Source organism: Canis lupus, chromosome 1 (assembly GCF_048164855.1).
Source record: "Canis lupus baileyi chromosome 1, mCanLup2.hap1, whole genome shotgun sequence".
NCBI lineage: Eukaryota > Metazoa > Chordata > Mammalia > Carnivora > Canidae > Canis > Canis lupus.
Window position 1 is genome coordinate 92,721,002 of NC_132838.1, and position 14,113 is coordinate 92,735,114.

Sequence of the window (14,113 nt, forward strand, 5' to 3'; positions counted from 1 at the left end):
ATTACTTCAGCTCTGTGAGCCAGAATTTCCCGACAGACAGATGGGGTACTATGTGTGCTGTGCCAAGGCCTGGGGTTGTTTACTCGCCTCTGGTGATGAGCAGCCCCCTGTGGCACCGCACAATAATTATCTATGCCTGTCATGACATGAAAGAAATTAGGAAGCACTAAATAAGCTTTAGTTTCCTCATCTCTAAAATGGAGTTTAGCACTTAGCTGGGCCCCAATTTGTTCACTGATTTCCTTCATCTTCTCTGGTAAGTGTTAAAGCCATCTGGCCCTCCATTCCTATGATGATGAAAATAAGGGAGTTAGATCAAAGCACATCCAGGGTTCATTTTAATTCCACAATTTCTGGTATTGAAGAGAAACAATCCTTACAATGTTGGGTTGTGTTGAGGTGAACATGTCACAAATGCTTTTACTACCCCTACCAACCAGGGCAGGGAACAGAGCCAGTACCAATTTCACCTATACACCTAAGAGGGCTTGCCATGAGCTCAAAACGCTGTAAGTGACTCACAAGGGGGAAATTTTGAATTGTTACTAGCTCTAGTACTAGTTAGGTTTTATGACTATGCAGATCATTCACCCATTCATTCATTTATTAGATATTTACCGATGGCCTACTACATGCCACACATGGCTCTGTATTGATGTACAGTCATTTTAAGAAGTTCAAATTCCTTACCCCATTGATGCTTACAGTGGAGGAAGCAGTCAATAAACAAATAACCAAGTATATACTGAATATGGATGTAGGAAGTGCTATGGGATAAATAAAACAGGGTGAGGGAGATGGGGAATGCCAGGTGCTGGACAGGTGACTAGAGATGGCTTCTCTGATGACATCTGAGCAGAGGCTGAAGGAGTGTGACACTGAACCACACAGTGTCATGGGAATATGTTCCATGACAAATCTTAACATCCATAAGGTTAGTCCTTACAATTTAAAAGACCATGAGAAAAAAAAATAATAAATAAAATAAAAATTAAATAAATAAATAAATAAATAAATAAATAAATAAATAAATGACCATGAGAATACACTTGCACATGTTTACTACACAGGAGTAAAGTATAAATAGTACTAAAATAAAACAAACATTGACACACTCACTATCCAGCACAATAAAAAATATTTACTCATACCAATGATCAATTTTCATATTATCATTTTTAAAAAAATTATTAAATGAAAAAGGCAGACAAAAAACAGCCTTTACAATTTCTGTCCAGGCCAGAACCCAAGATGGCCACACTTGCTGGGACACACTGGCTGTCATTACTTCTGTGCCGACCTTACTCTGTGGCTTTGTATCTAAAATGCTGTTCCTTTGTGAACCACAGCCAAATAAGAAGTGGAGCAGTTCTGGAATCAGAACAGAGGCTCACATGGTCCTCTGTCTCCCCATATCACTAGCTACAGCTGGTCTCTTCCCATGAGGATGCCTACCTGCCACAGTGGCTCTAAAAAGGTTGCATTTTCAGGGGTTGCTTTTTGACTTGTCAGCCCTGTGGCTCCTGGGAATTATGAATATCATTTGGAACTTGTGAAGTCCCCGTGTCTGGGGTAGCACTGATCCACAGAGCTCAGTTTGCACTTCTTTGCCTTCTCATGTATCACACCAGCAATGAGATCGTACGCTGGATGAGGGACTCAGTAAAAGACCTGAAGACACCCCAGCTATACCAGTCCGGAACGGTGGACTTGATTACTGTGTTTTGCTCTGTAGGATTGGCAGCTATGTAGAGAGCTGAAGTTTTTGTTTTTTGTTTAAGATTTATTTATTCATGAGAGACACAGAGAGAGAGAGAGGCAGGGACATAGGCAGAGGGAGAAGCAGGCTCCTCACAGGGAGCCTGATGTGGGACTCGATCCCAGATCCCAGGATCACACCCTGAGCCGAAGGCAGACGCTCAACTGCTGAGCCACACAGGTGTCCCAAGAGCTGAAGTTTTTAACATCCTCTCCCTTTAAGACTGACCTGCCTCTGCCTGTCACTCTGCTCTCCAGCCAGGGCAGAGTTCTCCAGAACTGTGCAGACCCTTTGTGTTTGCAGATCCTCTTGGGGCTCAGTGTCAGCAGAGTACCTCATAGAGCCACTGTAGTGGAAAAGGGTCCAATTTCACCCCTTGTTTCTAAAGATGGTGATGGGGTTCAGGACATGCTACCCCAAGATAAGGCACCTGCACATACTGAGCGTTTTCAGCAGAAGGAATTTGAGAAACGGGAGGTACAGAAAGAACTTTCTGACCTCCTCCTGCAGCGGGTCCTAAAACACTCATGTGAAAGGTGCCCTCCTCCTTACACCAGAAAGAAAGGAGCATTCTTCCCTTCAAAAAGGAAGGCACACGGTGAGGGATCTGGATAAACAGGCCTTGCTGGCTGACTGTCCTCCAGCGGACTATATTTACCTGAAACTCATTGTCTTGTCATATTTTTCCACGACTTTGTACTTCTCATCAAACCTAGCATAAAACACTTCACGTTAGCATTTCTCTAGTTCTTCATTTCTTTTGAAGGCTCCTGTGTCACTTAAAACTTATATAAATAAATTTGTATACTTTTGTCACCAGGGTGCCAGCTGAGAATTTAGAAGGGCAGAGGAAGAAAGATATTTATCTCCCTTACAGTGGAATTGCTGCAAAACCTCCCGAGACCTGCCCCCAGCTTGCAGCCTACCCTGGGCCTGGGAGTCCTTAGTCTTTCTTCATATTGAGCTTTGACTTGTGCTAAGGATCAGTGTTGGACTCCTTCTTCCTGAGAAGGTAGAAATAATCCCAGTTCTGTAGTCTGCCCTAAGGGCTGGCCAGCAACCCCACTGACTGTGGGTTGTTGGCCTAAAGGGCAATTCTGTTAATTGGTCAGAGCCCAGGATCTTTGGCACTGACACAAAGTGGGGGAGGTAGAGGGAAATCAACTTGTCTCAGCTAAAGGAAGAGAAGAGGGGGGAGTTGGCAGTTAGAACCAGTGCTTTGGGCAAAAGGTGTGTAGCCTTTGATGCAAGAGAAAGATCTAGAAAATCATCACTGAACATATTAAGGGTTATTCCTTTTTCTTGAATTTCCAGAAAAATAAACCTCTTTATATCATATTTTGCAATCTAAATTCATGAGACATCTTTTTCTGAAATTGAATTAAAATGCTTATTTTGTCTTTGAAAAACAGCAAAATAGCTGATAGGGTTCAAGACATACTATCCCAAAATATAGCACATTGGCATATAAAATATCTTAAACTGAAGGAGTTAAAAAAAAAAAAAAAAAAAAAAAAACAGGGATCCCTGGGTGGCGCAGCGGTTTGGCGCCTGCCTTTGGCCCAGGGCGCGATCCTGGAGACCCGGGATCGAATCCCACGTCAGGCTCCCGGTGCATGGAGCCTGCTTCTCCCTCTGCCTGTGTCTCTGCCTCTCTCTCTCTCACTGTGTGCCTATCATAAATAAATAAAAAAAAATTAAAAAAAAAAAAAACAGCAGAAGCAGAAAGATCACTCTAGACACTCACCCTTCCCTCACCACACACACCATCACTCTTCTTCCCTGAAACAGGTCATAAATGTCCCAAGTGAAAGGTTCTCTACCAGTCCCAGGAGATGGGAAGAAATTCTTACTACCAGAGATGGTGAATTTGGGGTCAAGAAATTCATATAAATCTCGTTAAACTACCTTTATCTTCCTAGTTATGTCTACACTGTTCACTATTCCTAGCCTAAAACCCTTTGTCTTGTCACTTCTTCACAAATTGTATGATTTCTTTGTCTAAAGGATATAAAAGCTTCCTGCTCTGGTCACGTCTTTGGGTTTTCATTCTTTTGTGAAGGTTCCCAAATACATGTAAAAATTCAATAAAATTTATATACTTTTCCCCTATGATCTGTGTTCGTCAGTTTATTTCAGACCCAGCCAGAAACTCTGAGAGAGTAGAGGAAACTTTCTCCTCCCCTACAGAGCCTTTAAGATTATGTTTCCATTTGCATAGCAATAATACACATACAATAGTACTACGGTAGCCGACATGTATAACTAATGTGTACAATTCTTTGTGTACATGTACATAATGTAGAAATACACTTTATTTATTTTAGAGAGGAGGGAGGGGCAGAAGGATAGGAAGAGAGAGCCTAATGCAGACTCTGCATTGAGCATGGAGCCCAACATAGGGGTCAATCTAGACCCTGAGATCACAATCTGGGTTGAAACCAAGAGTCAGATGTTTACCTGACTGTGCCACCCAGGTGCCCCAAAATACACTTAAATTTTTTTTAATGATTCTCTTTCAGTAATAGCATTCTGAGTGATGTTTTGCTTTCTCTTTGGATTGTCCTGTATTTTCCAAGTATCCACAGTAAAGATATATTAGTTTGTATGAGGTGCTAGTTAAAAGTGTTTCAAAACATTAAATTTATCCACTAACAGAAATTCAAAAGGATTTACTTCATGCAGAGGAAAACAAACCAGAAAGAAAGACTGAGATATAAGATATGGTTAATGCATGGGCAAATCTTTTTTTTTTTAAGATTTTATTTATTTATTCATGAGAGACACACACACAGAGAGCGAGAGAGGAAGAGACACAGGCAGAGGGAGAAGCAGGTTCCATGCAGGGAGCCCCACATGGGACTCTATCCGGGTCTCCAAGATCACACCCTGGACTGAAGGTGGCGCTAAACCACTGAGCCACCAGGCTGCCCCTATATGGGCAAAAATCTAAGACAAACAGTAGCTGTACCAAACAATCATAATGTCAAATGTGTGTGAGTAAAAACAAACTGGGACCTAAATCTGGGCAGCAACTGCATTTACCTTGGGAGGGGTTTTCAGACCAACTGGAGCACATAACTTTGGTGGCATCATTTATGAAGGATAGAGGGACCACAGGAATGAAAGGAGACACATTTAAATTTTGCTTTAAATGCTTCTTTCAAATGAGTAAAACTGAGAGAGAAAAAGAGTTTTGGCTGCATTTGAGGGAGACATCACCACAAAATATAAAGTCAGGATTTCTATTTTAAGAGCTAAGGACAACATAATACACCTTTGAGAATGAGTTTAAATCTTAGTAACTTGAGATAAACAACAGTAATAACTTACATTCAAGCAAGTCTTTGACAATTAGGCCGTTTTGTCTTAACAAATCTAGCTAGCCAGCCTCTAGAGCTCACAAGGTAGTCATACATTCTCCAAACAAAAGTATTATTATTTGGAACAAGTTCCATGAGATTGTTTAAGTTTCCTTTTAATTTAATGTGACCTCTTTAAATTATAATAGGTCTTCTCTTTGTGGTGGACTCCGATTTCTAATTTCATACACTGTTCCCATACTAGATATGAGTCTCTACATCTTGGTTCCATCTCCATCATTTCCAGTAGCTAAATTATGGTGAATTTAGCTAACAAAAGTTTTCAATACTGTTTTAAATTTCTACTCACTAAATATCCAAGGACACAGGAGGAAAAGGAGTACGTGCTTGGATAGGACAACCCATGGATTCCATGAATTTAAAGAACATCCTTGGAAGTCTCTTTATATTTAATGTTCATCGAGTGAATGAGTAAATGGGTGGATATGTAAATGAACTGAGGGTTATGCAATCAATCAAGCAAACTACTTGATCACCTTCCTTCCTTTGGTTTTGCTTCCCCTGTCAGCTGGTTCTGAGCACCTGCCCTGGTGTTTTGTGCAGGACTGTTTTCCAAGTTGGCCTCAGTAGTTGGGGGTCTGCTATGGTTCTCAGCCACTCATGCCCTTCCCTAGCTGAGAGGGAGTGTGGCTGGCTGCTGACACCTAGAATCTCAGCACAGGAGCTTCTCCAGCCACAGACCTTGGCCCTGGTCAATCCAGTATCTATGCAGTTTGCCTGTGGCCTTCTATCCCATCTCAGTGGTGACAGGTCCTGATTGTTTCCACCGGGTTCTCAAAATCAATGTTGCTCAATCATGGGCTGGTCACACCTTGCGATAGGAGTGAAGCTGGTGAAAAGACGAAGTGCCAAACACTTAGAGGAGAAAGTAGGCAAAGCTGTACTTGAATACAGGGGTGAAAAAAAATTGATAACCAGGGTAGGTATTTGAAGGAAGTTCTAACCAAAGATACCACTCTCCCTCCAAAGGCTTGTGCATGAAGAAACATAGAACCAACCAGAAGTCATAGAATCAGAGACCCTCCAGAGAAAGGGGGTCTTAAAGGCCCAGCAGTTCAAAACCCTCCCTACAGGTGAGGAAGACAGGAAGGCCAGATCCTGCCCAGGATCATGTAACATGTACACGTCAGACTGAGAGCAATGACTTTACATTTGTGTGCCACTTTAAAGCACATTGGTGTAGTCTTTATTTATTCATGCTAACTGGGCAAACTCGCTATTATTTGTGATGCATGTTCTACATCTAAGGAAACTACCTTTCAGAGATGAGTGTTTGTTCCTCCCATGACACATAAAGGCCAGGAATCAGCTTGATAGTTTTCTATCCCTGACCTGGGAGTTTGATAATAAATATATGCAGAGCTGCATAGAACCAAGTTTTTCACTGAAGTTGACTATGTCTTACAGATTGAGAGTGATTTCAAGACCATTGAGAGAAGTAAAGCATAGCTTTGTAAAAAACAAAGAAAATAAATATATGGATAAATTTAAACAAACGCTGCCTGAGCAATAATAATTTTGAATCACAGGTTTTTATAAGCAAAATTAAAATACACTAATGTATCAATTATAACATATAATTTTGATACATACCGAGAAGAAAGACATAATATGGAAGTTCTTGTTTCTGCACGTGGTAAGCACTCCAAGAAAGTTTAGTTTTAGCTTTATCAGTAGTCAAAAAGGAAAGACCGGAATCCCCCCAAAAAGTCATTGCCCTCTAGCAAACTTAGAGCAAGGACTGACCAAGCCTTCCCCCGAGCTGCCCAGGGGACCACAGGAGGGGGCTGTAGACCCTCCCATGGCATGCCCCCGGCCTCCCACATGGCTCACTGGACCCCTGGCTAAACTCACGTGTTATCTCACTTAATCTTCACACTACATCCCTATGTTGTGGGTCCTAATCTTGGCTTGATTTTACAGATGATGAGATGAAATTTCAGAAAAGTTATTTTCATGATCACATAGTTAGCAGATGGCATGGCCGGAATGGAAGACAGGGAAACTGACTGGAAAACTCCTACCCTTCAGCTCTCTTCCACAACTAAACTCTGAACTGTGCCACTGAGCCTCCCAACAAGATCAGTCAGGAATGTTTGCTTTCCCACAATACTCCCCTTCCTTGGCACAGATAAACCAGTGCTGACTATTTCAAAGAAGCATATGGTGCCAAGGATTGACCTTTGATAGCTGTTTACAGAATGCTGACATTATGAGGTTTGTGCCATCATGCGACACCAGGCAGTCAGGAGTTATCTGTAACAGGTGTTTAAAATTGCACTTGACAAATATTTATTATCTCCATAAAATGGGGATCAATAATGGAAACCTATCCTATAGAGTTTTGGAGAATCATTAAATGAGTCAATATGGAAGTCCTTACGTCAACCCACCAAGAAGTAAACAGATGACATCTTCACAAGATACCTTCCACCATTCTATCATGGCCCATCAAACCCTGAGTATTCTTTGTCTGCACTCTGTATGTGGGATTTTATGTCTGTCCAGCCCCAACTGCATTCCATTCTGATGAGCATCCACTACTAGTTACAAAGAATACCTGAATCTCGTGATGTTTGTTCCTTTCAGAGAAGAAACATCCTACTTCTGAAGGAGTATTGGGGGTTGATCAAGTCAATTCAATTATCAACCACATAACTTTACCCCCATGCTCTTGGCTTTGTCACATGGAATGAAGGAGTTGCCATCTCCCTCCTGGAATACACTTCCCATCCAGACACATTACTCTCACTCCTCTGATAGCTGTACCAGCTTCAGTACTCTAATTCCCCAGCGATTTTGTCGTGGGGGTCAGCCCAGTGTGTAACACAGCCTCCAAGGAACCATGAGTCATGCGTTACACACATTTCCTATCTTTCCTTGTGTGTTGTGGGGTTTTAAAATAGATGTTGGTTTTCTTGAACCTTTGTATTCAAATTCATTCTTAGCTTGAAAGAAAATTATAAAGTAAAATTTAAAGAGCAGCTTTCTCATAAACCCATGACTAAGCAGCCGCGCCTGGTGAGCAGAGAGAGAAGCCAGGGCACCAGGTCACAGGGACGGCAGGACTGCAATGGCCACTTCCCTGCCCAGCACCTTCTGCCGGTCCTTGAGTCCTGAGCAAGAACACAGGAGGACGAGTGTCCCTGGCATGTACCTGTCTTGATGCCACAGACAAAATAGTGTAATGTGTTCAGCTCCTAATAAAGCTTACATCCAAATGTAGAAAGAATGGAAACTTTGAAGTGGGCTGAATTTGAGATAGAGGATGTGCCATTTCTAGGAGCATCAGGTCACTGCTCTGACCTAGGAATTTTAGGGAGCACATATTTCACAATCCATAAACCCTAATCTGTTAGAGTTATTTGTATTTAAAAGTACAAATGTATTTTTAAAATCTCTATTTCCAGCTCCCATTCTGTAGTTAGCAGTAAACTTAATAGCTGTTAACCTCTGCAAAGAAGAATTGGATTGGGAGGAGGAACTTTTTTCTCATATACTTCTGTTTGAACTTACTTTATTATTTTATGAAAAAAGATCCAGTCTCCCTAACTCCTAATGAATCCTTTTTGGACCAAACCCAGATGAGCTCTGTTACTCCACAGAAAAGCAGATGGTTGATGGTGGTACTTCAGAATATTCTAGGTTCTCCCAGCAGAGCATGGCGTTCAGATATATTCTCCCCCAGAAGCCACCCTATAAAACCAGATGTTAGGACTGATGTATCTACAGAGTATTATCAAGAAATTGGGCCTCTAAAAATAATAGAAATGTTCTATTGCCAGAATACAGAGTTTAATAAAAGCTGGAAGTAGAGTGATGGGATTAAAGGGGAGGGCAGACAGTGAGTATGGACATCCCTACTGGCCCAAAAGTTGAGAACCAGCAAGGACAGGCCTATCTAGAGGAGCGGGTGGACAATCCCTGGGAGTGTCCCTCTCTGGCTCTCTTTGTTTATAGGACATGCTTAGCAAAACATTTTTTAAAGATTTTATTTATCTACTTAGAAAGAGAAGGGGAGAGAGGGAACATGCACAGGGGGAGGGACAGGGATGAGCAGAGAGCTGGACATGGGGCTCAATCCCAGGGATAATGACCTGAGTGGAAGGCAGACATTTAACCAACTGAGCCACCCAGGTGCCCCAGCAAAACATTTCTATGCAAGAGTGTGACTCTTGCTGGTTCACAGTTCTAATCTGTGTGGCATTCTTAATTACTGAATCATGAGCATTTCATGGCTGCTTCTAGTTCAAGATATCATTAAATATTGTGTTAAAAGTAAAGCTGTATTTGGGGTGCCTTTCAATATGTGAAAGTTTTAATGCATGTGTGTGGGTGTGTATATCAGCTTAGTAAATTCTCTCAAAGCAAAAGTGCAGACAATCACTACACAGATCAAGAAATAGAATGTGCTAGCACCCAATAGCCTTCAGTTCTTTCTCAATTGCAAAAGTTTTTTCCTCTCCAAAGGTAAACAATATACTATAGTATGCTTCTTCCTGTTTTTCAACTTAAATGGAATAATATAACATATTTTCCTCCACATTTGGCTTCTTTTATCCATATAATGTTTGTGAGATTGTGTTGTTACTTGTACTTGCTTTAATTTGCTAATGTATGGTATTCCGTTATGTGAATGGCCCACAATTTCCTTATTCCTTCTACATTTGAAGGAAATGGGTTGTTTGCAGTTTGATGAGGTTACGAGTCATATTTTATATCAGAAGGATTTTAAAAAGTTTTTTTCATACTTTAAAGAACAGTTCCTTTACTTAGTAGATGTAATGAACTGTTCTGAGAGTATGTAGGTACATTTAATGGGCTACAATTAAAATGACAGAGTTGTAATAACAGGCTAACATAACCGCTTAGTGTTGTATTTGCAATTTATATTTCAAGGTTAACTTCAGAATAATCACCTGGGACATAAAATACTTATTTGCCCAAAGTGCACCTACAGTTAATATGGCGATTGGTGAGGGAAGGGTTCTGAATAATCATATACCATTTTGCTGAGTAAGCATTTTGCCAGATTATTGAGGATTTTTTGAAGTATTGATTTCTTTGGCTGTAAAGTGATCAAATGTAAGTCCTAGGTCAAATATAATTTGTTTTTTAAAAGATATTTATTTGAGAGAAAGAGAGAGAGTGCATGTGTGCACAGGAGGGATAGAGGGAGGGAGAAGGAGAAAAATAATCTCAAACAGACTCCCCAGTGAGCAAGGAGTCCAACTTGGGGCTTGATCCTCCGACCTTGAGATCATGACCTGAGCCTAAACCAAGAGTCGGACACTTAACTGACTGAGCCACCAAGGCTCCCCCAAATATAAACTGCTTTTGAGAATGGGCAAGCAAAAGCACCCCATGAGAGAAAAAGCTTTTTAACTCTTGGCCTCTTACCCAGCTTCTATTCTTGCTATGACCTGCATCTCCTCCTCACTCTACACAGGCCTCAGAAAATGCAAATAGTGCATATCCTTCTTGTAAGGGAGAAGCAATTAATGATTTCTCTCAAACAGATATCTAATGAAGGACCAGGTGAGAATGACCAAAGTTATATCCATGTTCCAGACCATGGATGCCAGACATCTCGACACCAAGACTGCTGGCTTCAAGAAATAGTGACTTCTGATGGCCACCTGGACCTTGTTCTTGTCCTGAACGGTTCCTGGATGCCTGAGAGGACACATACCCCAGACCGCAATCATCAATTAAAAACCCCAGGCCCGGGCAGCCCAGGGGCCTCAGCGGTGTAGCGCCGCCTTCAGCCCAGGGTGTGATCCTGGAGTCTCGGGATCAAGTCCCGCATTGGGCTCCCTGCATGGAGCCTGTTTCTCCCTCTGCCTGTGTCTCTGCCTCTTTCTTTCTCCCTCTCTGTCTGTCATGAATAAATAAATAAAATCTTAAGAAAAAAAAAAAAAACCCAGACCCCAAACCATGAGACTCTCTCTTCTCCTTGCTGAATCTCCCAATGCCCCATCTATATCTCTCTCTATATATTCATTAAACTCTGCTTTCACCTCCTGCCGGCTCATGTTTGACTTCCATCCTGCATGAAGCCAAGGACACTCCTGGCTGGTCTTGTAGGAGCCCCTCTGGGTCCTCGGACCACCCCCTGCCTGTATCCCTTTTAAAACTTTTTTTTTTTAATTGGCTTCTAATGATTTGATTCAGAGCTACTGAAGGAATTAAAAATTGGTGTAAGCTTTCACAGTAGAGTTGAGCAATTCTACTAAATTTTGCAATGTATTAACCCCCAAATGTGGCTTCTAGAAGTGTATGGGGAAAATATGACAAATGCACCAATAAAATGTTCAGATAAGTTATTAAGCATTATTGGCAACAGCAGAAACAATCAACCTTATATAGTATAACCATTAGGTATAATCATAAGACAAATGGTGTCCTGATTCATGCAACAAATATTTGTTGATTGAATTACATAGGAAATGTCCAGCCAGTGGGAACTCGGCAGTGATCCAGGAGAGGTCTTGGGGTTCAGTTCAAGATGGCAGCCCAGGAAGGCCAGAAGTCACGTCCTCCCACAGACACAGGGACACTAGAGCTACCTATGGAAGCTTCCTCTGAAAAAAACAAACCCTAAAGGCTGGCTGAGCAAGTCCCACGGTTGGGGCAAACGAGAGGGAAACCACACGGAAGCAGGGGGGCCAGGCTGGGGCACAGTCTCACATGAACTGGCCCCTGGCCCAGCCACGTGCACCTGGAGGGAACTCCAGGCCAGCACTGGTCCTGAGGAGCCAAGGGGCCGCAGCCCACATCAGGATCCCCCATGTTGAGGACCTGCACCTGAGACAGGAGCCCCCTCAAATAATCTAAAACGTTTGAGGGGCACCTGGGTGGCTCAGGGTCTGGGCGTCTGCCCTTGGCTCAGGTCGTGGTCCCGGGGTCCTGGGATCCAGTCCCGTATCAGGCTCCTGGTGGGAAGTCTCTGCCTCTCTACGTCTCTCATGAATAAGTAAATGTTTTAAAAATCTTTAAACAAACAAAAATAAATAAATAAATAAATAAATAAATAAATAAATAAATAAATAAATAAATAAATAAATACAAACATTTGGAAAGCAGTGGGCTTATGCCAGGGCTCCAGCCAAACTGAGACGCGCTGCAAGGCTCGCGGGGCCTCACCAGCCAGGGCTCAGCAGGGCAGCCGCACCTCCCGTCCAGACTGAAGTGAAAAGGGCTCCTTTGCTCCCCTGAAAGCGGGGGCCCACGGGGGGGCCCCAAACGCGGACACCCCTGGAGCAGGCGGCGTGCCCTCCGCCGGGCTCTGGGCCCGGGCCGCTAGCCTTTCTCCGCCGGGGCCGGGAGGATCCCAGAGGCCGTCGTGGGCCGGCCAGGCCCCCCCGCACTGCGCCCAGCGGACTCCCACACACCCCAGCTTCTGGGAGGAAAGAAGCCTATTTGCTTGCGCAGGGGCTTGGCCGGAGGGGCTGCTCCAGCTTGCCAGGCCACCCAGAATGCAGCCTGTACCCTGATTTTTGTGGTTGCCACCAGGGGCACCTTAGGGGGCATGGCTCTGGGGGCCACGGGGCTGATGCTCAGGCGCCCCCTGTATCTGTAACCGGTGGAGAAAGGTTTTAAATGGATTACCCCCCCCCCCCCCCGGGGCACAGAGGCCACAGACCCAGGCGGGGGCTCCCTCTGTGGAAAGACCTATGAGCTTATCATCTTAGCTGCAGCCTGGGGAGCAGGCATCTCATTAAAGAGGGAGCGTCCCCGAAATCCTGAAGTGTGCAGTTCTAAAGAGAGACGTAGCAAATATTCACGAAATCTGTGTTTAGTGTTAAAGGTGGTCAGGGCTCTATGCATACACTTTAAACGCCTTGAGTTTTGAGAGCTTTTGGCAGCTTTGGATACAAGTCCTTTATCAGTTACATGCTTTGTAAATATTTTCTCCCAATCTGTGGTGTCAGGGGCTGTGAAGGGTTCGGTTACTTTAACCTGCTGGTGAACTAACAAGCAAGCCTTCCAAGGGTTTGAAGACACTAGCAGGGCACACAAGGCTCCCGGGTTAGACAGAAAGGACTTTGGAGCTTCACATTTTTTTTTAAAGACTTTATTTATTTATTCATGAGACACACACACACACAAACACACACACACACACACACAGGCAGAGACACAGGCAGCGGGAGAAGCAGGCTGCATGCAGGGAGCCCGATGTGGGACTCGATCCTGGGACTAGATCCTGGGACTCCAGGATCACGCCCTGGGCTGAAGGCGGCGCTACACCGCTGGGCCCCCGGGCTGCCCTGGAGCTTCGCATTCACAGCCCTCCTCCTGAAGACCTAGGAGGGATGTGAAGGACCCAGGCCCGTGCAGCACACATGGGGTTTGTGTCCCAGCTGGGAAACCCCAGTCATTTAAAGCGGCTGCTAGCAAGCCTGCCCAGCCTTTGCGGTGGAGAAGACACTGTCTTTATTACATTACCAGGAAACAGATATGCCCTCTGCCCTGGAGGGAGCCTTTCTATCTTCCAGATAGGCTTTTTGCTAAACATACCTAATACATTTGCTCAAAACACACACAGGAAAATGAGAGATCCGAGGAAAATCTCCCACTATAGAACTTTTATTCATTCTCTTGGCTGCATTTTTTGAAGAGCAGAAAATTTATTTTTGATGAAGTCTGATTTATTGGTTTGATTTTTTACAGATTATCCTTGGAGTCATGGCTAAGAGAGCTCTGCCTTACTCAAGATCTCAAAGACTTTTACATTTTTTTCTAAAAGTTTTTTAAGTGGGGGGATGCCTGGGTGGCACAGTCAGTTAAGCATCTGACTCTTGATTTTGATTCAGGTCTCCATGGGATGGAGGCCGAGGCAGGCTCTATGCTCAGCGGGGGATCTCCCCCTCCTGCCACTCATACACACTCTTGCAAATAAATTTTTTAAAAATAAAAATAAGTTTTATAGTTTTTGGTTTACGATCCTCTGGAGTTCACTTTTGCA

General features: G+C 43.4%; 1 pseudogene; it reads left to right on the plus strand.

Annotated features, from left to right (window-relative positions):
• Positions 1–1,324: 1,324 nt before the first annotated feature.
• LOC140606392 (succinate dehydrogenase cytochrome b560 subunit, mitochondrial pseudogene) lies at positions 1,325–1,752 on the plus strand (annotated as a pseudogene).
• The last annotated feature ends 12,361 nt before the right edge of the window (positions 1,753–14,113 follow it).